We start from the raw sequence: 26,551 nt of genomic DNA, 5'->3' as shown, positions 1-26,551 counted from the left end.
TCAGACACGAAATCCTGTTCTAATGGAAAGAACTGTGTTCTTGGGTCTGTGTTCTTTGCTGTCACCAAAATATTTTCATCATCTCCTGCTGATTAGTTTATTCCTTATTCCCAGCCTGTGTACTTTACTTTAGCCTACATGCCTGCTTGATTAGGATTGGTGAATATGTATCTATCCATTTTAAGTGTCAAGAAATCCACTGTATTGATTTTGTAGTTAGCAGGTGTAGTAAAGAGGAATATTATTTACACAGGTTGTTTTGTAGCATTGTTGTTTTACTCCAAAAGCAAACACATTCATTTTATCTGTATTTAAAAAGACCAATGGCATTAGATTACTTGATATCCTCTTGAAAGGACATCATTTAATTAACAAGAGATTTACCAACATTTTTCTAAATAAGGCACATATGGATTTACTCTATAGAAAGGCAATGTCTGCATATCTATGCCAGAATCCGGCATGGCTGAAAGATGAAGTCATTCACAGTTGCCAGGGAATATTGATAATATGATCCCCCAAGAGTGGAAGTACCATTATCTCTATATCCACCTGCCAAAACTTGTAAAGAGGACACAGAAAAATAGAAATTCTGCAGCTGCACCAGTATGACATCTCTAAAATGATTGTAAAATGGGAAAAAGAAAAATCATTGATTTTGAGATATTCTGATAGTTTCAGCCTTGACTAAACCCAATAGTTAATGAAAAATGAAGAATTCATACATGAAGTTAGTTAAATTAATTTGTCATTCTCCCTTCTGTTCATAACTAAATTTATGTTTTCTATTTGAAGATGGTTGGTAAGTAATGCAAAGCAAATATTTCATTAACTTAATTAGACAAATTTCTATATACAGAATGCAAGTAAATTTGGTGTTTGAAACAGTGTTTAAGCTTAAATACCTTGAAACATTTTAACTATACTCTAAGAGAAGATAAGCAACACAAAAATAAACTGCATTTATTTTTGAGGTTATAGATAGCATGAAGATTAAATTGGCAGTCATTCCAGAGTTTTACTTTTTTTTTTTTTTTTAATAGAGAGTGCTGGGCAACCAGTGGTTTTGGGTGGAGTAGGGTGAGGGAAGGGCAGAGAGAGAATCCCAAGCAAGCAGGCTCCAGTGAGGGCACAGCCCAACCTAGGGTTGGATTCCATGACCCTAAGATCATGACCTGAGCTGAAATGGTTAAACGCTTAACCAACTAAGCCACCCACGTGCCTCTCAGAGTTCTACTTTTGATGCTTCATGGATAGTGTACAGGAATATAATTCCTTAAACTTGTGCTTATCTTTCATTTAGTAGAATTTATGTAATCCAGGAGAACACAAGAGTGATCTTGGCTTTTTGAATGTCTTTTTGAAACCTGCCCTTTCCAGCCCAAATCTCAGCAAATGACCCTGTACTAGAAAGAAAATAGGAGCTACTCAACAAAACTTCTCCCAACTTTCCAACCCTTTGCCTATAAATTTATCTACATATGTATTAGTTAATTATATTATCTGCATCTAAGTAATTATAGATGGAGGATGTCAAGACTGATTCATTTTCTAGTACTCTGTACCCTATCACCTCCTGCTACCTTTAGTTTCTTACTAAAGAAAGATCATTTTTATAATGATCTATTCCGTTTTTTTTAAAGATTTTTTTATTTATTTATTAGAGAGAGAGAGAGGGGGGGGGGAAAGTAGGCTCCATGCAGGGAGCCTGATGCGGGACTCAATCCCGGGTCTCCAGGATCACACCTGGGCTGAAGGCAGCACTAAACCGCTAAGCCACCAGGACTGCCCTCTATTCTGTGTTGTTAATCTCTCCCTATTCCCTGGTTTCTCTTTTCAACTTAAAAATGTTTATTAATTCAAAAATTATTTATTAAGAATCTGCTTAATGACAAATTCTTTTGTAGGTTCTAGAGGTACAGTATTAAATGAATAGACAAAAACACTTATTTCCATGGAAGTTAGACTCTGGTGATGGGTATTAATGAAAAGTTCATAAAAAGAGGTGGTTTGGAAAGGCTTCACTGAGAAGGTGAAATTTGTACAAAGGAGGTAAGAGGGTAGATCTGAGGAAGAGTATTTTAGTAAAGAGAACACCAAATATAAAGATTCTGAAAGAGGAGCATTTTTGCCATGTGCAAGAACAAGAAGGAGGAGAAGGAGGTGGCTTATAGTGGCTTGAGCAGTACAGGTCATGCAGGGCATTTTTGGCAATTATGTGAACTTTGGCTCTTACTTTGAGTAGAGATGGGGTGATCTGAATTTTTACCAGTATCATCTGGTTTCTGTATTATAACAAAGGCAATGAAGAGGTAAGGGCAGAGATAATTGGAAAACCACCACAAAATCTGGACAAGTGGGGTGCCTGGGTGGCTCAGTCAGTTACACTTCTGCCTTAGGCTCAGATCATGATCCCAGAGTCCTGGAATCAAACCACGTGTTGAGCTCCCTGCTCAACAGGGAGCCTGCTTCTCCATCTCCCTCTGCAGCCCCCCTGCTTGTGCTGTCTTGTTCATATACTGTCTCTCTCAAATGAATAAATAAAATCTTTAAAAAAATCTGGACAAGAGATGAATGTGGTTTGGACTAGAGAGGTGATCACAGAGTTTTTAAGTAGTAGTTAAAATATGAGTATTTTATTTTATTTTAAAGATTTTTATTTATTCATGAGAGAGAGACAGACAAACAGAGAGAGAGACAGAGAGACAGAGACATAGGCAGAAGAAGAGGCAGGCTCCAGGAGCCCAATGTGGGACTCGATCCCGGGACTCCAGGATCACACCCTGAGCTGAAGGCAGAAGCTTAACTGCTGAACCACCCAGGTGTCCCAAATAGGGTATTTTAAAGATAGAGTCAATAAGATTTGCTGATGGTTAGGATATAGGGTATAAAGTGGTGACTTAATGAAAATCTTACTGGAGCTTCTGTTGTACACCTGTAATATGGAAAACAGAAGAAAGCATCATTTCTGTTATTAGAACAACAAAGTCAGATGATCTCCAAACTTGTGTCTTTTCCCAAATCCATCATAGAACTGAGTTTGCAGAGCATAAGTGTATACAAGGAGATAGTATGGACTCAAGATCCACCATACATTTGGAAGAATTTAGCTAAAACTGTTAAGGAGATTTTCACAATATTTATTCTTCCAATCCATGAGCACGAAATGTTTTTCTTTCTCTTTGTGTCTTCCTCAATTTCTTTCAGAAGTGTTCTGTAGTTTTTAGGGTATAGATCCTTTACCTCTTTGGTTAGGTTTATTCCTAGGTACCTTATGCTTTTGGGTGCAATTTTAAATGGGGTTGACTCCTTAATTTCTCTTTTTTCAGTCTCACTGTTAGTGTATCGAAATGCCATTGATTTCTGTGCATTGATTTTGTATCCTGCTATATTGCTGAATTGCTGTATGAGTTCTAGCAATCTTGGAGTGGAGTCTTTTGAGTTTTCTACATTCAATATCATGTCATCTGTGAAAGGCGAGACTTTGACTTCTTCTTTGCCAATTTGAATGCCTTTTATTTCTTTTTGTCTGATTGCTGAGGCTAGGACTTCTAGTACTATGTTGAATAACAGGGTGAGAGTGGACATTCCTGTCATGTTCCTGATCTTAGGGGAAAGGCTCTCAGGTTTTCCCCATTGAGAATGATATTTTCTGTGGGCTTTTCATAGATGGCTTTTAAGATACTGAGGAATGTTACTTCTATCCCTACACTCTGAAGAGTTTTGATCAGGAATGGATGCGGTATTTTGTCACATGCTTTCTCTGCATCTATTGAGAGGATCATATGGTTCTTGTTTTTTCTCGTTTATGTGATCTGTCATTTTGATTGCTTTATGAGTGTTGAACCAGCCTTGCATCCCGGGGATAAATCCCACTTGGTCATGGTGAATAATCTTAATGTACTGTTGGATCCTATTGGATAGTGTCTTTTTGAGAATTTTTGCATCCGTGTTCATCAGGGATATTGGTCTATAATTCTCCTTTTTGGTGGGGTCTTTGGTTTTGGAATCAAAATGATGCTGGCCTCATAAAATGAGTTTGGAAGTATCCATCTCTTTCTATCGTTCAGAACAGCTTTAGTAGAATAGGTATTGTTTCTTCTTTACGTTTGATAGAATTCCCCTGGGAAGCCATCTGGTCCTGGACTTTCATGTCTTGGGAAGTTTTGGATGACTGCTTCAATTTCCTCCCTGGTTATCGGCATGTTCAGGTTTTCTATTTCTTCCTGTTCCAGTTTTGGTAGTTTGTGGTTTTCCAGAAATGTGTCCATTTCTTCTAGATTGTCTAATTCATTGGCATATAGCTGCTCATAGTCTTTTCTCTTTTGTTTTTAAAAAGGCTGGCTAATGGTTTATCTATCTTATTAATTATTTCAAAGAACCAACTCCTGTATTTGTTGATCTGTTCCACAGTTCTTCTGGTCTCTATTTCATAGAGTTCTGCTCGAATCTTTATTAATTCTCTTCTTCTGCTGGGTGTAGGTTTTATTTGCTGTTCTTTCTCCAGCTCCTTTAGGTGCAAGGTTAGCTTTTATATTAGAGTTTTTTCCAGTTTTTTAAGGGATGCTTGTATTGCGATGTATTTCCCTCTCGGGACTGCTTTTGCCGTATCCCGAAGATTTTGAACGATTGTGTCTTCATTCTCATTTGTTTCCATGAATCTTTTTAATTATTCTCTAATTTCCTGGTTGACCCTTTCATCTTTTAGCAGGATGGTCCTTAACCTCCACGTGTTTGAATTTCTTCCAAATTTCTTCTTGTGATTTAGTTCTAGTTTCAAAGCATTATGGACTGAAAATATGCAGACAACAATCCCAACCTTTTGATATTGGTTAAGACCTGATTTGAGACCCAGTATGTGGTCTATTCTGGAGAAGTTCCATGTGCACTTGAGAAGAATGTGTATTCAGTTGTGTTTGGATGAAAAGGTCTGTAAATATCTGTGAAATCCATCTGGCCCAGTGTATCATTTAACGCTCTTGTTTCTTTGGAGATGTGCTTAAAATTAGATCTGTCATTTACAGAATATACCATGTTGAAGTCTCCCAGTATTAGTGTATTATTATCTAAGTATGTCTTAACTTTGGTTATTAATTGATTGATATGCTTGCCAGCTCCCACATTAGGGGCATAAATATTCATGATTGTTTTGGATAGATCCTTAAATATGATATAGTGTCCTTCTTCATCTCTTACTACAGTCTTTGGGATAAACTTTATCTGATATGAGGACTGCTACCCCTGCTTTCTTTTGAGGACCATTTGAATGGTAAATGGTTCTCCAACCTTTTATTTTCAGGCTGGAGGTGTCCTTAGGTCTCAAATGAGTCTCTTGTAGACAGCAAATAGATGGGTCTTGCTTTTTTATCCAGTCGAAAACCCTGCGCCTTTTGATGGGGTCATTAAGCCCATTCACGTTCAGAGTTACTATTGAAAGATATGAATTTAGTGTCATCATGATACCAATTCAGTCCCTGTTTTTGTGGGTTGTTTCCTTGGACTTTCTCTCTTTCTTTTACAGAGTCCCCCTTAATATTTCTTGCAGAGCTGGTTTGGTGGTCACATATCCTTTCAGTTTCTGCCTATCTTGGAAGCTCTTTATCTCTCCTTCTATTCTGAATGAGAGTCTTGCTGGATAGAGTATTCTTGGCTGCATGTTCTTCTAATTTATGACCCTGAATATATCCTGCCAGCCCTTTCTGGCCTGCCAGGTCTCTGTGGAGAGGTCTGCTGTTAACCTAATACTTCTCCCCATATAAGTTAGGGATCTCTTGTCTCTTGCTGCTTTAAGGATCTACTCTTTATCTTTGGAATTTGCAAGTTTCACTATTAAATGTCGGGGTGTTGAATGGTTTTTATTATTTTTAGGGGGGGGGAACCACTCTATCTCCTGGATCTGAATGCCTGTTTCCCTCCCCAAGTTAGGGAAGTTCTCAGCTATGATTTTTCAAATACACTTTCTGGTCCTCTGTCCCTTTCGGTGCCCTCTGGAACCCCAATTAAATGTAGATTTTTTTCCTTCTGAGGCTGTCATTTATTTCCCTTAACCTTTCTTCATGATCTTGTAATTGTTTTTCTCTTTTTTCCTCAGCTTCCTTGCCATCAACTTGTCTTCTATGTCACTCACTCATGCTTCTACCTCATTAACCCTTGTCATTAGGACCTCCAGTTTGGATTGCATCTTATTTAATTGATTTTTAATTTTGGTGTGACTGGATCTAAATTCTGCAGTCATGAAGTCTCTTAAATCCTTTTTGCTTTTTTCCAGAGCCACCAGTAACTTTATAATTGTGCTTCTGAATTGGCTTTCTGACACTGAATTGTAATCCAAATTCTATAATGCTGTGGGAGAGAGTACTGTTTCTCATTCTTTCTTTTGTGGTGAGTTCTTTTTTCTAGTCATTTTGCTCAGTGCAGCGTGGCTAAAAACAAGTTGTACTGAAAAAAGGGAAAAAAAAGAAAAAAAGGGGAAAACAACAAAAGATAAAAACAAAACAAAACGAAAACAAGGAGGGGTATCCTCTGGTTCTACATACTGTAAGTCCCTTGACTTCCCCTGGAGCTTTCCAGCACTGCTTGGTCAAGAACTTGCTCTTCCCCTGTCCTTCCAGCTGGTCTTTTGGGGGAGAGGCTTTCTGTGCTCTCTGAGGTGTCCACCTGGGGGAACTGCCCCGCCCCCTGCCAATGCACAGCTCAGTGGGAGCTGTTTATCCCTTGAGGCCCCTGTTCCCTGGTGGCCCTGCTCTGTCCCAGGAACAGGGTGACACAAGGAGGTACAATGCAGTGGCGGCACCCAGCTCTTCAGACCTGGAGTCAGCTTCCACAGTGACTGCCAGAGCTCCCAGTCGGCACTGGCCTGGATGCTCCGGGGGGGGGGGGGGGCGGGGGCTGACCACAGCTCAGGGGTGCCTGGTGGCAGGAGTGTCCTCGCTGTCCTGTGTCCACCTGGCCTCTGCATGTCCCAGGGGGAGCCCCGGATCCTTGGCTATGTCCCCCCGCACCCTGGGCTCCGGGGCCTGTGCCACTGGAATCACGCTCCCCAGGCTGCAGCAGCCCCCTCCGCATGAAGCCGCAGCCCAAGCTGTTCCCGGGGACCCTGCCAGCATGAGCTCTAGCTCTTTACTGCCCTCGGCCCACGGGGTATGGCACACTCTCCCTGGGACGTCCCTCCTCTGTTAGTGACCTCCTGGGATCCTGCCCAAGTTCCCTGCAAGCACCTTTACATCCGGGAAGACTGGTAGAGTTCCTGCTTCTCTGGTACTGGGCTCTCCTGTCCCGGGGCACCACCACCTGGCCTTAGCTCGGTTCCTCGCGGGTGCCCCTCCCCGAATGGATTCTCTTTTATTTCTTTTCCGTCTTTCTACCTTGATAGAAGCACGAATTCTTCTCACTGTAGCATTCCAGCTGTTCTCTCTTTAAGTCTCAGGCCGAATTCGTAGGTTTTCAGGATGATTTGAAAGTTATCTAGGTAAATTGGTGGGGACAGGTGACTTGGGGACCCTACTCCTCCGCGTCTTGCCCCGCCCCCAAACATATTTTTTCAGATTTGATTAATTTACATATGGTCTCCATAACCCTCAAAAACTAAACCAGTAAGAAACCTCAGGATCTTGCTCCTCTTCACACTTAATCCCATCTGGGAAAATTAACCAGGAAATATAGTTTATAAGGTACATCTGAATATGTCAAACATGTATAAAACCGTGCTTCAGGGACCATTAAGTCACAACTTCCTTAATCAGCTACCATCACTATCTTCCTGAATATATGACCAAAATATAGAAGAAATGACCATGCTGCTACTGCTAAGTGATTTAATGTTACTCCTATTAAAATATCTAACAAAAATGATACAGTATGCAAGTGCTTATATCTTTAATCCTTGATGCTTTTGCTTTGTGAGCCAAGAGTAAAAGATATTTAGTTAAGTAGGGAACATCACAAAAAAAACTTCACCCCACCAAAACATTCAGCCTGGTATTACCCAAAAATGTTTAACACAAACACTGACTGAAAAAATGTGAATATTCCATTAAGACATCTTAGTTGTTTTTATTAATGAAAGTAGCTGCCATTTATTGTGGAACTATTATATGCCAGATACTAAAAACTAACTTGCTTGGGTAAGCATAACTACTAAAAGGGAGAACTAGGAATTGAAACCAGTGTTGTATGACTCCAAAATATTTTCACTGTAAGGGCAATGTTGCCTACACTATTTGGTTACCTAACAAACTGAGAGGAAATTCTCATCATCCATTCATGACAATGTCACAACTAATATCTGCACCGATTGTTGATTTTGTTTTTGTTTATGGACATCTGCTATGACGACATTGCTTTGATATACTATCTTATTTCATCTTAAGGTGTCCCAATTCTTCCTAAGATAATGTATTACAAATAACCCAAATAAAATATGGGTAGAGAACCTGAATAGATATTTTTCCAAAGACATACAGATAGCCAACAGACATATGAAAAGATGCTCAAAATCACTACTAATTAGGGAACTGCAAATCAAAATCACAATGAGATATCACCTTACATCTGTCAGAATGGCTAGAATTTAAAAAAAAATGAATGAATGAATATTGGCAAGGATGTGCAGAAAAAGGAACCCTTGTGCACTGCTGGTGGAAATGGAAGCTGGTGCACTGTGGTAATTCAAATAGAATTAATACATTCATTTAAGCAAAAGAATTATGTGGTAATTCTATCTGAATTCTATCTGAATTACCACATAATTCTTTTGCTTAAATGAATGTATTAAATTTGACACTGTATGTGTGGGTTCACATGAAATCTAAAAATAAAAGGATCAGGGACATTATTTTACATATATTGCATTATAGGTATGTATATGTTTAGGTTAAGTGATAAATGAGTAAGTTGTACCAAGCAATTAGAATTATGAGTTTATGTATGTGTTTTATGTTTGATGGAAAGGGTGTCTAAAAACATGCTCGATATAGGGTTTGTTTAAAAATTCTGCATTTTCTCTTTCCCCTTCCTTCCTTTTTCACCAGATCTACCAGCCATTTAACCAAGAATTCCTGGATTTCTACAAAACTGAAATCTGCTGACCATGTCTTTAAAAATAAGGGGAGAAGCAGCCAAAATAAAAGACACCAATTCCCTTGAAGAGCCCTGGTACTTTAGTCAGACAGAAAGATCATGGTTTGCAAACACTGGCTGCAGAGAAATCTAGAGGAGTCAACAGAGTACTCAACATTAAAACCCAGGTAATGTTGCTATGGACTAAATTGTGTCCCCTCAAATTCATATGTTGGAACCCTACCACCAATGTATGCTATATGGAAACAGGACCTTTGAGATGTATTAGGTTTAGGTAAGGTCATGAGAATGGGCCTTGGTGATGAAATCACTGCCCTTCTAAGAAAGACACCAGTGCACTTGCTCCCTCTGATTTGTGAGGACACAGAAAAAAGGTTGCCTTCTATATGCTAGGAAGAGACGGCCTCATCAGAATCTGACCATCCTGATCTCAGACTTTCAGACTCCAAAACTGTGAGAAAATAAATTTATTTTAAGACACTCAGTCTATGGTATTTTATAATGGCAGCCCAAGTACATGAATACAATAGTTTAAAATTTTTAGCATTAAATTTAGAAGAAAATGTTAGCTATGCCATAAACTGCTGAGCCATAAATCTTTAAATTTATACGTTTGAATTGGCAGCGCATTTAATGAGAAAAAAATAGTGTGTTTCCAATCCATTCATCTACTTTCTGATTTTCAGCTTCCTATGGCTATCAACAAGAACAAAATTTTCCATATGTACAATCAAATAAAAATAGATATCTTCACCCATACCAAGAAAAATAGAGAAATGAACCTGAGTATACATCACAAGGTATGAACACCATAAAGAATTTCAGTTACAGGGATATAATCATGATTACTTTGGAGATAAATAACCCTTCCATACTATACTCCTGAATGTATAAGGAAGAACTGAATTTCCCATAGAAATTCTATAGAATCTTAAGGTTCCTTCTACTCATGATACTGCAAAGAGCCTAATGGATCTTCTGACATCCGTTTGTCTGATTCCCCAAGATCCACTCCTCTATTAAACCATCAGACAGTAAAGCACATTTACCACATTATCTCAGCCCTTCAAAGAATTATTTTCATTGAAGCACAACTTTATATAATGGTCTTTGCTTCTATTGAACATTGACACATGAACCATTTGTTTGGGCAATTTTTTTTTTTTTATGTTTGAAGATTTTATTCATGTATGTTCTCTGTAAAAAGAACCAGAAAACAGATTTCCATTTTTTTTTGCATACACACACACAAATTATCCTCACAGCTTCCTATTGTATCTTTATATATATATATAAAGATTTTATTTGTTTATTCATGAGAGACACAGAGAGAGACAGAGAGAGGCAGAGACAGGCAGAGGAAGAAGCAGGCTCCATGCAGGAAGCCCGACTCAATCCCAGGACTCCAGGATCACATCCCGGGCTGAAGGCAGCACTAAACCACTGAGCCACCAGGGCTGCCTATCCTATTGCTAAAAAATACAAATAAAGATAGTTAAATGCTACATTCCTATTTTTTACTTTTCCTTAACATCTGAGAAAGCCAAATCTCACTGCTGTTTTCTTAGTTTTCCTTAACCCAAGATATGTAATTTCATTAGAGTGCAAAAAATTTTCTACTCTTGAGATATTTAATGTAATGTACTTCTTAATGAGTTAGTATTTCTGAAAGACATATGATACAGTAGCTGAAATGAAGTAATTTCCCTTATACAGGGATTAAACCTTATTATATTTTACCACAGCTTTTCACTGCTGCACTTTAAAAATAATCAAAAATCAAATCCAACTATTATTCCCATATGGCATTTCAAAGACTGTGTCACCTGAGAAGTGGCTTGTGCTTACCAGGCAAATACTGAGCTAAATTGAGGCAAGTACAAAATGCACTGGGGATTCAGTACAATCCAAATAATAAGGCCATTTCACTAAATTTATGACTGAAGGCATGTTGCACAGTGCTTCACAAGACAGGCCATGTAACTGCTGAAATTAAGTAGAATCCTCCATACTAGTATTCTAATATACTAGAAATTTCTAGTATACTTTCATATACTAGAAAGTAGAAATATACTCTGACCACTGCAGATCTCCTGAATCTTCCATGCTTTGCTAGTGAAGTGCCAATGCCATGCTTTGCTAGTGAAGTGTAATATGTTCTGCTCAAATTTCTCAACTTAAGGGAGCTATGTGGAAGATCCCCAACCATTCTCATTGAATTTCAACTCAAGATTGTGTATGAGATAACATAACTCATATATTCTTTATTCATGACAGGTAATGTGAAAATGAGTTTGGAAGTGAAGGGTGGAAGTAACAGAAAAATACATTAGCTCCAGGTTATATTTTATCAGATAACCACATAAGCATCTTTCAAATCTGGGCACATATGACTTATTCATCCTAACAAAGTAGCAGCTGTACAAGTTATCATGATAAGGTACACCTAAAGTGGGGATTAAATACTATGTTTTGTTGGCCAAATAATTCATGGCACCAATTGTCAAAACCCCATCAGCTAAACTGGCCCCTAAAGTCAACTCAAGATAACTGTTTTTTCCATTATCTTAACCTAATTACTTAAAATGCCCTTTGGGGCAGCCCGGGTGGCTCAGCAGTTTAGCGCTTGCCTTCCACCCAGGGTGTGATCCTGCAGTCCGGGGATCGAGTCCCGCATCAGGCTCCCTGCATGAAGCCTGCTTCTTCCTCTGCCTGTGCCTCTGCCTCTCTCTCACTATCTCTCTCATTAATAAATAAAATCTTTAAAAAATAAATAAATAAAATAAAATAAAATAAAATAATAAATAAAATAAAATACGCTTTTTCTTTATATACTTGAGACCATTTAAATATTACCTGGGAAATTAAAATGAATGAAAACTCCGATAAACACGGCAAATTGAACATAATTATTTATCTTCAGCCTCCAAGAATAACAAAAATAAATAAATAAAAATGGACAAAACACAGGGCAAAGCAAATGAAAGAGTTAACTAAAGCATATAAAATATATCGGTAAAGATGTAAGACAAAAATAGATTCATGCGTGGTAACTGTCCTAGTAGAGGGAGACACTTGCAGCCAATTCTGCCATAGAACCCATAGGGACTCAGTAATTGAAGGCACAGGTATTTGTATAGGAAGGTATGTAGGCGGAAATAGAAGATGGGTCCAAAAAACAAGAGAATTTGCTGAAAGTCTTTATAAATAGAATTTAGACCTTCGTATCAGCTCCCCTACTACACAGAAATCTGGAATTCAAATTCTGAAAAATTTGAACTTAATATAACCTGTGGATTTGAGGCTGCACAGATGAGGACAGGAATACCATGCCATTCTGAAACAGGAACAGTAACTGAATTACACATCCTAAAAAAAGAAGTTTGCACTCGGGTTCTCATGCTCTTCTTCCAGAATGCAACAGTCAAGTTTATATCCCCCTCCTGAGAAGGGGGTTGGAGTAGTCATCCACAAGGAGTGTGATCAGAACTAGAAAACACACACACACGCGTGCACACACACACACACACAAAAAAAAAAACTAGAAAACACATATACATATATCAAATCATTATGCTGCACATCTTAAACTTAGATAATGTTACACATTAATTATAGTTCAATAAAACTGGAAAAAAATAAAACTGGAAAACATATCTACGGATATTGACTTTGGGCTTTTCCCAATGAAATGGTTGAGTTCCTACCAAACAATGCTACAGAAAGACAACAAGCTCTGTACAAAGGAATCTTCTAATTACCTTTCAAACACCTCACTCTTAAAGAGGAACAGATTATCAAAATATTACAAGATATTTCAGGATATCTTAATGAAAAAGAAAAAAGAGATAAACAAGCAGGGAAAAAGCACCTTGGAGAAGAAGAAAAATGCTAAAACTATCATTAATGTGCTCAGAGAAAGGATATATTATTGAAATTATTATATAAAAATAGATTATAAAACAGGAACTCCTGGTGGCTCAGTGACTAAGCATCTGTCTTTGGCATAGGTCATGATCCCAGGGTCTGGGATCGAGTTCCACATCAGGCTCCCCACAGGGACCCGGCTACTCCCTCTGCCTATGTCCCTGCCTCTCTCTGTGTCTCTCATGAATAAATAAATAAATAAAGTCTTCTTTTAAAAACAGATTATAAAACAGAAACAGAGAACAAGAAAATATAACTGGGCAGCAGAAATAAATTTAAGAGAAGGATTTGAAGTTAAAATTGAAAAACTTACCAGAAACACAGAACCAAAAAGAAAATAATTTTAAAAAGGAAGGGGGGTGGGTAAGAAAAATTATACAATCAATTCAAGTGTTCCAACAATCAACTGATTAGAATCCTAATATCCAGAATCAAAGCATAGAAAAAAGAAAAGGGGAGTAAATTACCAAAGGGGTGCCTGGCTACCTCTGTCAGTAGAGCATGCAACTCTTGATTTTGGAGTCCTAATTTCAAGATCCATGTTGGGAGTAGAGATTACTTGAAAATAAAATCAAAAAAAAAAAAAAAAAGAAAAAAAGAAAAATACTATTAAAAAATACTGTCCAAAAGAAATTGAGTTTCCATATCGAAAAAGTGCCTAGCAAAAAAAATTTTAAAGATCCAAACTAAGATTATCATGAAATTTAAAAACAGAAAAGATGAAGATGTTAAAATCATCTAAAACAAAAAAATTAATCACACACAAAGAATCAGGAATCAGAATATGAGACTTTTCAGTAGCAATACTAAAGCTAGAAGACAAGAAATAGTTTTAACACTGTGAGGAAAGAGAACATGACTTCCAACAAAGAATTTTATACAAAACAAAAACAAATTTTACACAGGATCTTTTTTGTCTTCTCCTCATTTTTCCTGTTTCCTGTTTTGAGTGCAAAGACATCAGGAATCTAGCAGAGGTTTTCTGAACATCAAAACGCAAGCCATGCATAAGCATGCTGTCACAAAAAGAGTTGAAGCAAGAATCCGATGGCTTTTGGAGATACCATTAACTGCAGAGAACTAGCTCTCTACTACTCTTACATCAGCAAAAAATTAATTTTTTGCTTAAGTCACTGATGTGATGGTATCTGCTGCGCGCAGCCAAATGCAATTTATAGCCTATACACATGAATACAGGAAATGGGCTTTACCAAATTACTAAGGTAAAGGAAATTCTTAGTATGACAAGGAGTTGCATAATGACAGCTTTATATCTAAGAGAGCAATCAGTCCATATTAGAACAGGAAGACAGAGGTATACCTCCCAGAGAAAACAGAACTGACAGATAAACTGATGTCTTTGACATATTAAAACAGGTTTTCTAAATCTGCCAGTGAATTTACACATAAAATGAAGCAAACACATACGTATACACATAATGTGGTCATTAACTCCCAATAAAAACAAAATCTGTACGGAAAGAGTAAGATAATTGAATAATGTGTAATTTCAGTGGTAAACAATATTTAAAAGCAAAAGTCACCACTTAGAAGATGAAATTAGTAGTTCTCAAATGGAGGAAATTTTGTCCTCCAGGGGATATTTCACAATGCCTATAGATATTTTTGGTTATTATAGCTGGGATTTATTACAGGCATCCGGTGGGTAGATGCAGGGATGCTGCTAAACATCTACAGTGTACAGCACAGCGTCTCAAAATAAAGAATCATCCAGCCCCAAATGTCAACAGTGCTGAGACTGAGAAACCTTAGGGAATGGTTATACATTAGAAACTCACAAAAATGACTTAAAAATTGTAATTTTGAGAAGATAAAGTATAGGTGTTTGGTCTGTGTGTATGTGTATGTATATGCATGTATAAGAGTATAATAGAATTAAAGCCCATCTTTATTACTATTAAATCAATTCATAATAGCTAAAATTAAAGATCAAAAATAGACATTTAAATATATTATTTAGAAATATGAAGGTAAACACTTGTCTCAACTTAAAGCAAGGAGGGTGGCTGCTTCTATATAGTGGGAGTACAAGATAAGGAGGAACAGGGAAGGATATGCTGCTGCTTTTTCTTATAAGCTGCTTCAGACCATTTGAATTCTAAAACTATATTAAATTAATACTTATAATAAACCAATATAAAGTAACAAAATTGGAAAATATAGCAATATGAATTATGGAGCCAGATTTCCTGCTCTAATGCAATGTAAATTTAATCACAACTTGTCTTGGTTAAAACAGCATTTCAGGTATGAAGATCCTCCTATTTCTTCTATATTCTTTGGCTTGATCATTAAATGAATCATTTAGCTCAGTTGTCATGTCTATTTTGCTCACCTTGTCTATTTAGTGCCCTCCATGTGGCCTCCAACAGAACATTGGTCAATAAATAATTTTCTAATTGTTATTAAATTTGGATGAAATTTTAATATTTTTTCTAGTAAGATGTATTCATAGGGAAGAATGGGTTGAAGACATCAAACAATAGCAGGGAAATTTTATGAATAAACAATTTACAAATAAATGTATTTTTCCATATATATAAGAAAGTTTACCTAAAATTATTTTGGGTTCCCACTGAGATTGCAAAAGGTAAAAAAGATTGATGACAATGAATTAGCCAATTAATCTCCTTCACTTCAGGGTAAAATACATATACACTTTGTGGAGAGTTATTTAACAATGTCTATCAAAAGCTTCAATGTACATTTATTTTAGAATCAGTAATTCCACTGAAATTGCTGAAAATGCTTTGAAGTAATAAATGGATAAGATTCTAAAGATTTATGTACAAAGATATTTATCTTAAGATTATTTATGGAAGTAAAACATCTTAGATATCTAAGAATGTAACATAAATTATAAATGAATATATTAAATTATATGCATATACTAATGAAATGCAACCCTAGATATATATTGACATGGATAGATGCTCACAGTATATTAACTGGGGGGTAAAAAATACACACACACACACACACACACACGAAAGTACTACAGCAATCTTTCTCTGGTATAGGACTGTAGGTAATCATCATCTCTCCATACTTTCATAAAATTTCTAATGTATATTTCATCACAAAAACATGTTTTTATAGTTTTTTAATGCTATTTGTTTTGAAAAAATCTTGCCCCACAACCAAATTTCCAGGCTGAGGGATTCCTAGATCTCAACTAAACTGCAGCATAGAGGCCACTGATAAAATCGAGTCCAAAGAAACCATCTTCCAGCTGTCCTGCCCACTTCCCTAGGTCTTCTCTCATCTCCTCTCCATCTCTTCAGAGCCTGTGGAAGAGCTCTGCAACATTTTTCAACACTACAATCAATAACTTACACATTGAGTAACAAAATTAAGAGGGATGTTCTGGTAGAAGGGGAGTGAGAAGTACTCAATAAACAATATTTTCATTTATTAAAGGTGCCTTTGCCAGGAAATCACAGATCTAAATGCTCATAAAGCAGTGCTTTCCTTTGACTTTGTAATTCTATTCTATAAATTTATCGTAACAAACTATGTAAGTGGACAATTATTCAAGAATGTAATCACATTTGACCCACCCCTACAATTTGCAAGGCCCAAAGCAAGAATACAAATGAAGCCCACATACCACATGTCTGAATACTTAAAAATTATAAACCAAGCTAACTATTAAATAAAAATATTTTTCTTTTGCTTTGATAAATCTACCTTCATGATTTTTTTAGAAATGGAAAAATATGTATAAAACTATTTTTATATGACTAAAATTAGGAAAACATCAAAGATGATTGAATATAATCAATACTGTGTATATGTTCATATATATTCCAACATAGTTTTACCTTTATTCCATCAAAACCACAAATTATTTTTATAAGCAATATTATATTATTTTTGCTCTACTGATTGGAATGACCTAAGAGTTAAAGTATAAAATGTCACTATATTCAGAGCATCCAAATTTTCAATATATTTTTATCAAGCATGTAAATTAAAGAAAAAAATTAATCATTATAGTAATATGGTTTAATATTGCAAACTGACTCTTAGCTGTTATGCAAATGCTGAAAATTGTGTACTATTTTTGAATGCCTCCAGAACCAAGAATTAGAACACAGAGGAACAGACTATAGATGCTCAGAACTGCTTGGAATGATACATTGTCAGGCAAAAAATCTAAGATATTTTTCCATGTGAGAGAAAGAATTTGACAAGTTAATTAACATCTTTCTATTTTTTTTTTTACCTAACCACTTGCTCAGATCAGTCCTGCACTTTGAAGGTATATCCATCTATGATTTTGACAATGGCCTGACACACAAAACTGCATGGCTTTCAGACACTGTCCTTTTTTATTTCAAGGACATGGTACATGAGATGAAGAGAAGCATTTCTCTGGAGACTGAATGGTATTTCACAAAAGAGGAAGTTTAGGTTCACTGCCTGTGCTATGAGAGCAGTACGTTCCAGATCCCTGATTAACAGCACTGCCCACACATCCTTTAATAAACTTGTGAGAAGGTGTGCTTGTACTTGATGAACCTACAGATATGTATCTTGAAATTCATCAGTAGCATCCTAAGTGATGAATCCAATAGAATATGAAAACATCATCTCTATGTGATCCCAATGGACTCCTCCCAATTCCTTGAAACTCTGCCTTTCCTAAACTTCCAATGGCAGTACTCTTCCATTTTCCCAACTCTTTCTACTTTTTATGTTTCCTTGACTGAAAACAGGTTAATGATAGCAGTTTATAAGACCAATAAACTTTATTATATGTATACATAGAAGGATGGATGCACCAATGGATCAACAGATTGATGGATTAATGGATCAATGGTTGGGTAAGTAGATGGGTGAAACAAGATACTGATTTGAACTGGGACACTAGGTTTTATTCTCTATTTGGCTGGTTAACTACTGTGTGTTTATGTTTGTATGCATGCATGTATATGCAAAGTGTTTGTGTTTCAGTAATTGAGCATTTTGGCCTTATATATGCAGAAAACAGAGTACATAACAACTAGGGATTATAATTTAGGAGTGAAATAATATAAAAGAATAAATCTGTAACCCTTGACATTCTGATTAAATACTACGAACAACAAACTTCTATTATTTCTATTAATAGGATATCAGGCAATTGAGAAAAATGTTCATTTTTATATTAAATAAACATATCTATATAAAACATATCAATATAAAATCTTGTAATGTTGACATTCAGGATATATACATTAAACAAACATATATATACTCATATTTTATATATATATGCACACCCGATGAATGTCAACATTGCAATATTTTTAAAACATGAAAGCATCTCCCAAACTATATTCTACATATTCCACAAGGCTGATTCATTACTTTCAACAAATATCTCATGACCTACTATGTGTCCAGTAAATTTAAACCATTAGAGTTACAAAAAGGAAAAAAAAAGTCTTTTAATTATTTCCTCAAAAAATAGTCTTTTAGTTATTTACTAATGAGGTTTTAAATTTGTTCATATGATCTTACACATTTTTACTGAGATTATTCTAGAAATTTCATGTGTTACCATTTTAGTGTAATGTTTTTGTTCTTTTTAATGTTTATTACTGGTAAAACCAATGATTTATAGTATTTATTTTGAAAGTGTCCACATTACCAATATTCTTAGTTTTAATAGTTTTCCTCCTGATATGCTTTGCTTTGCCTAGAAAATATTAGTATCATCTGCAAACAGCACTTATAGATACTGAAAGCTTACAGTCAAATACACTCTTTTAGGTTACTAAGAAATGTTGTCTTTTCATAACTTTCTATCAACTAAAACTAATCCTAACGTACTTTTTAAAAACTGAATATATTAGATCTATTCTCTCTCAGATATTTTTGGGTGGGAATTCAATACAAAACAACTCTTCTACCACTTTTTAGCATCCATTCTTATAGTTTTCTGTTTTTCTCTCTGACCCTGCCTTGCACCACTGAATAAAATGCGTATGATGCACATTAATATTTTCTTATTCATAACTTAAGTGAAAAAGAATGTTTTAAGAAGTCACTTTTTCTTAGGCAAAGGAATTATCTAATTACACAATGAACTTAACAATACTAAGTTCAAATAATTTAATTAAGATACCAAACATATTACAGTACTATAAAGTGTTTTATTTTAAACTATAGTTTTTTTCATTACTTGGTTTTATATTTACGATTTTTCTAGTGCTAATTAAAAGCTTTATTATTTTAAATACCATGAAAATACAATGTATACTAAGAAAATACTATTATACTTATGATCCACTATAGAATTCTCTGCTACTAAGCCCCAGTTTTACAGAATTACAGTAAAATATGCAAATGTGGGCACACTTTATTCATGACACGAAATTCTGTATTCACCCTCTCTCTCCTACCTTCTCCCTCTAACTAACCAGACTTGCTAATTAAGAGGGATAAAAATGATTTTTAAAAAAAATTTTTTTTTCAAAAAAGTCTGTTTTCCCCACCTTATCTCTCATTTTTGATCTTTCCCATCCTTGGGTTTCTTATTTTCTTAAAGAACTGCATCCTACCCTAGGCATCAGCAACAAACTAGAAATTTTTTTAGTAATTGTAGGATATTTGTTAGGTCAATCAGTCAAATGGCTGAAGATACTTGGTTTTACCTTCACAGTCTTCCTCACCCACTTCCCACCCACTGTCACACAAGTACATCTATTTTTAATTCTTGGTCCCAAAGACTTTATTAAGGCACCTAATGCAGTAAGCAATTTGCCTATACAGTGATACAGGTCATTGTGTTAAGGTATTAACTAGTAGGAAAAGAAATTCTGATTTCACTAAGGTTTTGTCTAAAACTCACAAAGATTACCAGTTTAAAAAAAAATACAAAATTAAATCAGCTACTCATTTCCTTTTTTATAACAATAAATACTTGATTTGACCTTTGCCCTACTAAATTGACTGCTTCTGTGTCTCCAAAACACTGAAATAACAACTCATCCAAATAAATAAATAAAACAATCAAATTGGTGGTTTCATGCAGTCAAAACTTCATGCTGAAGTTCGGAGATAAAATAATTAAATCAACCATATACTCTGTATGCTTTTGTCTGGTTTTTTTTTTCTTATTTTGTACTGTTGGTAACAATTTGCCAATAACAATTTAGTTATTCCAAGTAAATTTTGAGGAGCTTTGAAAACTTCAAAACAATATTCATTGCTCTAAGTCTGGTCCCATTTGAGTCCCATCCTCAAAAAAAGCCAAAATTCATATAAAAATTTTTGTTTAATTTACTCATCTTACATTTCACAGACTTCTGTATTTAGCATTCTTTGTCATAACTTTATTTTTTTAAGACTTTATTTATTTATTCATGAGAGACACAGAGAGGCAGAGACATAGGCAGAGGGAGAAACAGGCTCCATGCAGGGAGCCCAATGTGGGACTCCATCCCAGGACCCCGGGATAACAACCTGAGCCCAAGGCGGATGCTCAGCCACTGGGCCACCCGGGCATCCCTCTTTGTCATAACTTTAAATCTGTCTGCAGCTCACACTGATTCCTCTACATACAGTATAAGTATAAATACACATAATGCACTTAGTTTTTTTTTTTTTAAAAAGATTCATTCCCCAAATAAAATTAGCTGATTCTATTCTAGATGCATATGGAGAACAGTAAATTGTATTCTCGATAATTATAGCATAAATAACTAACATTAGTTAATATTATTACACTCAGCTCATCAAAGCAATAGTGGGAGATGGGCCCATCTGTTATCTTCATTTTACAGTAAGGGAACTAAGGTACAGAGAATTAAGTAATTTCCCTGTATTAGTCCTCTCAGGCTGCTATAACAAAATGCCATAGATTGGATGACTTATACAAAAGAAATTTATTTTCTTACAGCTTTGGGACCTAGAAGTCCAAGATCAAGTTTCCAGGTAATTCAGTGTCAGGTAGGGCTCTCTTCCTGACTTACAGACGGCTGTCTTCACTCTTGGCATCCTCCTACCGCCTTGGCTCTGTGAAGGGAAAAAGAAGAGGGAGAAGTAGTAAGAGAAAAGGAAACTCTGGTGTCTCTTCTCCTATGGATACTAATCCTGCTGCATCAGAGCCTCCTTTATGACCTCACTTAAATTTAATTACTTCGTCAGGGGACCCCTGGGTGGCTCAGCAGTTGAGCGCCTGCCTTCCACCCGTGGCATGATCCTGGAGACCTGGGATCGATTCCCACATCGGGCTCCCTTGCATGGAGCCTGCTTCTCCCTCCCTCCCTCTCTCATGAATAAATAAATAAAATCCTAAAAAAAAAAAAAAATCTAATTACTTCTTTAGAGGTGCCGTCTTCAAATACAGCCACACGGAGAACTAGGGCTTTAACACATGGATTTTGAGAGGACACAGCCAGTCCAGAACACTCCCTGAAGTTACACAGTTAATAAACTGCAGAACCATGATTGAAACCCCAGCAGTCGGACTCCAGAGCCTCACCTTTTAACCATTTCCATCCTTTACTGAGCTCCTTAGAGCCAAGCTTTTACTACACATTAAATAGATGAAGAATTATAGGTATCTTTTCCCCAATGGAAAAAAATAAATAAATAAATAAACCTGTAATTTTACACTGGAAGGAGGAGAGTAGAAAAGCAAGCAGCCCCTATACTTGGCCCTACTCCGTGGGTGGCTTCGTGTTCCACAGGTTCAGTAAGACTTTGAGGAAACGGTTGTTCAGGAAAATGCAGGTGTAGTTTCCTTGTACGCTGCGACGGGTGGAACGGTGACGTCAAGGTGAAGGCCCCGCGCTCTCAGTCAGACATACCCAGGACCAGCCTCAGACTACGTTCTGGATCCCCCGGGTGGCAAATGAGCCGCTTCCTGCCCCGCTTCCGCTGCCGCCGGCCTGCCAGAGACACCGCTTCGTGAGTAAAAGGCAAAAAGGGAGAACGGCTCTTCCGACGTCTTCGCGACGGCTGGGCTCAACTCCGCCAGGCGCCACACCAGCCGGAAGCAGGAAGCCTGGACCGGAAGTTGGGCGCCAGCGCGCAGCCCCGCGCTTTTCAGCCACGCGGCTCTTCCGGCGAGCGGCCTCTCTAGCCCTCCCCGTCTCGCCTGCTCCACCTCTCAGCCCGGCAGGTGAGAAACACAGGTGCATCCGCATCACGGTAGGTTCTTCTCTTTCCGGATTTATTGTCCTCAGGAAGAGACTATATTCATTGATCTTTTGCATAACTTTGAAACCATCTCATTTCTTTCTTTCATAAATTCTTAAATGCTCTACAGGTGTGTCCCATTAAATCTTTGCAGTGATGGGTGGATATGTGCTGTAGGTAATGCCCAACTGGATGTTTCATTTTCAACGTGGTGAACACCGGATCATAGTTTCTCAGATCGACTAAAATCATTATCATTGGCCAATGCATTCCTTTATTAGAAGTATTTAAAGTATTCTTTACGTACGAGTATGTGATTGCCTTTATCTCTACCCATACCCTCAGCCTTAAAATCAAAGCTCACCTATTTCTACAATTAAAATATATGCCAGTTCTCTCATTTGTGGAATTTGACAACACACGAATAACCTAATTGTTGTGCCCAAGATTGTGAATCCGAGAAACCACCGAGGAGCTGACACCGATGCAAACACACGAGGGTTTATTTACAAGCTCGAGCTTGGGTCCAAGTGCACCCGACACAGGGCGCAGGGACTTGGACCCCGAGACTAAGAGGCTTAGCAACTTTATAGGGGCCAGTGGCCAATGCAGGTCGGCACAAGGCGGGTACAGCACAAAATGGAGTCAGTCCTGCTCTGCTTGTCCAGGGGTAGGGGATTTTTGTTAAATTTCCTGGGTCCCACACTAATCTCCTATGCCATTATTGAAAAGCCCTAATATTCAATGACCATTAATGTATAGTTAAATCAAACCACCCTTCATACTTTATAAATGTTATGAGCTATCTGCATTTCCTTTGGTGATTTTTGACCTTTGTGATTTTGAGACATCTTCTCTAATTTAATTGACACTAACGTTAATTCCATAAAGAGAACTAGCTGATTTAAAGCAGCTGAAATCTTAACATAATTTTGAAGCCATCTTACTATATCCTGTAAAACAAGCATATGGTACTACAGAAAGCAATAGGTTGAATTTCAGCAAGAAGGATTTAAGATAAATATGATATTTCCTGATGGATATTTCCTGTTATTTTAAATTTTAAATTATAGAAGTTATAAATATCCTTTTAGAGGAATATTAAAAAGCTTTCCTTTTCCTTGATACATAGGCATCTAAATAGCGTGAACTGTGGGTGTCAAAAGTAATACTTAGAGAAGAAATGTATCCCTAAAGCTGGCAGGCCTACAGCCAACACAAAAATCTAAGCACTGTTTATAGTTATAGTAAATGCATATTTGGTCCTTGTCCCCAGTTTTTGACACAGTTTCTAAAGTCCTTGGAGTTTACTGAATGATAGGGGTGAGAAGAACATCTTTTGTTGTTTATAACAAGCCCCTTTCAGCCAGTTAATGAGGGAACTCTTGGTAGGTGCAAGGTAGCTTTAGGAGAGGGATGGTTGCGAGAGAACTCAATCGTGTACAGGACTGGAACTTTCAGCCCTACCCTCAGACCTGTGGGGAGGGAAAGACAGAAGGAGATTAATGGCCAGTAATTCAATCAGTCATGCCTGTATAATAGAGGCTCCATAAGAACTCCTTAAAAACATATGTTAACTATACTGAAATTAAAATTTTAAAAATATGAATATGAAAAAAAAAAGAAACACCTAAACGACAGAATTCACAGAACTTCCGGTTGGTGAACAAATCAGAAGGTAGGAAGGAAGCATGGAAAACAGAAGTCGTAGAATCTTTGGGCCTCTTTCCCATACCTTACCCTATGCATCTCTTCCATTTGGCTGTTTTGAAGGTATATCCCTTTTAATAAACCACTAATAATGAGAAAACTGTTTTCCTGAATTCTGGGAGCCATTCTAGCAAATTATCGAACCTGAAGGGGTTATGAGAACTCCCAGTTTGTAGCCATGTTGGACAGTGTGTGGGTAATCTGGGGACCTAATACCTGTGATTGACATTTGAAGTGAGAGCAGTCTTGTAGGACTGAGTTCTTAAACTTGTGGAGTCTGACAGTAACTCTGAGGAGTTAATGCCAGAATTGAATCAAGCTGTAGGGCATCTAGTAAGTTCATGTCTTCAGAATCAGAGAATTGATTGTTAGTGTTGGAAAACACCATAGAACTCTTTAAACTTCTTTGAAGATAGTACGTCATGTAATGGGGTTAAGTATCCACCATAGCCATACTATACTTATTATTGTTGTTCAGCCTGGTCTAGGCCACCAGCACCTCTAACCCCTCAACAATCTTTTCTTTCCAGAGCAACCTGAGTGATAATGTAAATATATAAATCATCTGTTCAAAATCCTCTTCCCATAGTAAGAATACAAGCAAATGCCTTACTATGTAATAAAATATCACTCATTCCTCTCTTTACACTGCTTTTCCTTACCTCTTCTCCTCTTCCCTCCTCTTTAGCCACACTGGACTCTTGATCTTCCTCTACAAATTCCACCTTAGGGAATTCAGCCTGAAATGTTTTTCTTCAAATGGATTCCCTCGCCATATCCTTCAGGACTCTTACTCAAATATCACACCATCAGAGAGCTTTTTCCTGACCACTGCTACGAACAACAACAGCCCTTCAAACAATATGTCTTCTGTTCTTGTTTTTATTTCTTTAACAATGAAAATACAAACTACACAATGGTCTCTACCCTACTTCTAACTAGAACACAAGCTCTGTGCTTGCAGGCACTTCATTTTGTCCCCTACTATATCTCTAGCTCCTGGACAGAACCCGTTACACACATGAATGAGCAAATATTATTTGGCAGTAGTACTAGGCAGTAGTGGAGGTAGACTATTTATTGTCATTTTTCCATACAGCTGGATTTAGTAGAAGCTACAGCTATGTGACAATGTAATACAAGACCTAAGTCAATGTTCTTAAAAAGTTTTATGGGGACCAGCTACATCACCTGAATCTGGCATTGTTAGGAGAAAGATTCTAGGTTCTGTCCTGCACAGAAAAATCAGAATCTCTGAAAATGAGAACTGAGGGCAGCCCCAGTGGCGCAGGGGTTTAGCGCCGCCTGCAGCCCGGGGTGTGATCTTGGAGACCCGGGGATCGAGTCCCGCGTCGGGCTCACTGCGTGGAGCCTGCTTCTCCCTCTGCCTGTGTCTATGCCTCTCTCTCCTTCTCTGTCTCTCATGAATAAATAAATAATCTTTTTTTAAAAAATGAGGACTGAGAAGCCAACTTCTTTGAAGAGTGCTTGGAAACTGCTGCCCTAGAGAATGAGTTTCAAGTCAGGCCTCTTTATCTCTCACTAGTCCCAAGCCCATTTCCATTTTCTTCAATCAGGGTACACACTTTGCTAAATTCCCACACAACCAATTCCACGATTTCCCCCACAGACATCCCATCACATAACCTTCACTTTGTTCCTTTGTTCATTTCAGCAGTTATGCCTTGAAAAAGTACCTATTGAAAATCCTATCCATCCTTAGAAAGCCATATCAAAAGCCCCCCTCCCCAGGATGTCTATCAGGAAAACATTAATCAGTTCTCTCATAACACTTTAATCATCAGTACTGTATATATCTATAAATTCGTGTAAATTTATGTATCATCTATAACATGGAGTTGAAAATTCAATTCTCAATATATTTGTAAGAGAATCCAAATATTGAGATGGGTTTATGTGAATATGCAAAGAATTTTGAAAGCCTTTTATTAAATATGGGGATGACCTAGATTTTTTTTCCGAGTTTTTGAAAATATGGAAAACCATAAGTTGTCATGCCTTCATTCCAGTGCTGAGGCACAATTTCAGTATTTGTGAACATAGGAATAGAAAAAAATGCCACATCAACCAACACAGAGCTACTAAGTAAGCTTAGCCACACAGATACCCAAGAATTTGCATTTTCTACAAAATAATTTCTATCTTTTTAAGAAGTTCTCCCTGTGAACTGTAAACTTTTCTTCCAGTTCAGACAACTCTAGTTTGCTTGCTTTCAAATTAACAAAAAGTGAAAATATTCAGTCTTAGAAAAAAAATCTGCTAACGCAAACCATTGGAAAGTTTAATAAGTATTATTGCTCTCACTTTTTCCCTGAAGACATTCAACACAATTATTGCTAGAATTTGCCCTAGATTTTTGGTCAGCTGCTGCAAGAGAAAAATAATTCTGCCAATGGAGTTAATTAAAGCTTGTGTTAATAAACTACAATGGAGTGAAACAAAAAATGGCCAGTCATTTTCAGTATTTCTCATTGACAGCAATTACATTTATTTTTAAACATATGTAACCCCAGTGACACCATCCATAATTTTCATGTTGGATTCTCTTTCCAAGAAGACCCACTCACTTACTTCCTGATCTTTCACAGTATGTCAATCCAGACAGCCTATGAAGATGTGCTTTCCATGTTAGGATCTCATGATGCCTCCTTGGATGATT

The 26,551-nt window shown here is 37.0% G+C and overlaps 1 long non-coding RNA gene across 1 annotated transcript in view; it reads right to left on the bottom strand.

Moving 5' to 3' along the window:
* The window catches only part of LOC140600274 (uncharacterized), a 246,801-nt gene extending 225,307 nt beyond the window's left edge, over positions 1–21,494 (bottom strand). The window contains exons 1-2 of the long non-coding RNA XR_012003508.1: positions 21,339–21,494; positions 20,916–21,033 (exon numbers count right to left, since the gene is read on the bottom strand). This is a non-coding gene — a long non-coding RNA (uncharacterized lncRNA). The remainder of the gene's footprint in view (positions 1–20,915; positions 21,034–21,338) is intronic.
* Between the last annotated feature and the right edge of the window lie 5,057 nt (positions 21,495–26,551).

The sequence above is a fragment of the Canis lupus genome, chromosome 11, assembly GCF_048164855.1.
Source record: "Canis lupus baileyi chromosome 11, mCanLup2.hap1, whole genome shotgun sequence".
Classification (NCBI taxonomy): domain Eukaryota; kingdom Metazoa; phylum Chordata; class Mammalia; order Carnivora; family Canidae; genus Canis; species Canis lupus.
This window is presented reverse-complemented; position numbering and strand designations above follow the sequence as displayed.